Below are 731 nucleotides of genomic sequence, written 5' to 3'. Positions count from 1 at the left end.
CAGAAAACTGTTTGGCTTCCTCAATCTTTCCTTGTGTTTGCCCAATCAACAACTGTTGCATCATAGCTCTTAAGTCTTGTTCTTGGCCTTGGTTAGTCTGAATCCCTGGTGGGGGACACAACTGAGGCTGGAACACTTGATGTTGTTGTTTGGGGACATAGTTTTGTTGCTGTTGAGGCTGTTGAGGTGGATACACTTGGTCTTGTGGATTAGCTACATTGGTGCTCCTATAGGAGAGGTTGTTGTTCTTGAACCTTCCTTGGTTGTAGCCTTTGAATCCACCCTGGTTTTGCATGTAACAGAGCTCAGCAAATTCAGTCTCCCCCTCTTGAACTTGAACCTCTTCTTCACCAATGAAGTGAATAGAATTTTGTTGGCTAAGAAGGATCTTGTCAAGCTTCTCATTGACCATCTTTAAGTCCTTCTTGTACTTGTCCTCTTGATCAGTTGATGATGACCTTATGGTTCTGTCATAGTCCTCATTATAGAACCATAAGGTCAACTAATTCCCAGCCTTCTTCCACATTCTTGTTAAGGAAGTTGCCATTAGAGGCTGTGTCAAGAAACATCCTGATCTTGGGAAGCACTCCTCTATACAATGTGCTAAGTAGGGACTCATTGCTGAAGCCCTGGTGAGGACACTGAGTCTGAAATCCTTTGAACCACTCCCAAGCTTCACAAAAGCTTTCATTGTTTCTTTGAGCAAACCCAGAAATTTCATTCCTCAATCT

At 43.0% G+C, this 731-nt stretch overlaps 1 non-coding gene across 1 annotated transcript; it reads left to right on the top strand.

The window, feature by feature from the left end:
• The first annotated feature begins 624 nt into the window (after positions 1 to 624).
• On the top strand, positions 625 to 731 carry LOC147938078 (small nucleolar RNA R71). The gene has a single exon (XR_015567608.1). It is a non-coding gene; the product is annotated as a small nucleolar RNA R71 (small nucleolar RNA).

Source organism: Camelina sativa, chromosome 9 (genome assembly GCF_030686135.1).
Source record: "Camelina sativa cultivar CO46 ecotype springtype chromosome 9, ASM3068613v1".
NCBI lineage: Eukaryota > Viridiplantae > Streptophyta > Magnoliopsida > Brassicales > Brassicaceae > Camelina > Camelina sativa.
This window is presented reverse-complemented; position numbering and strand designations above follow the sequence as displayed.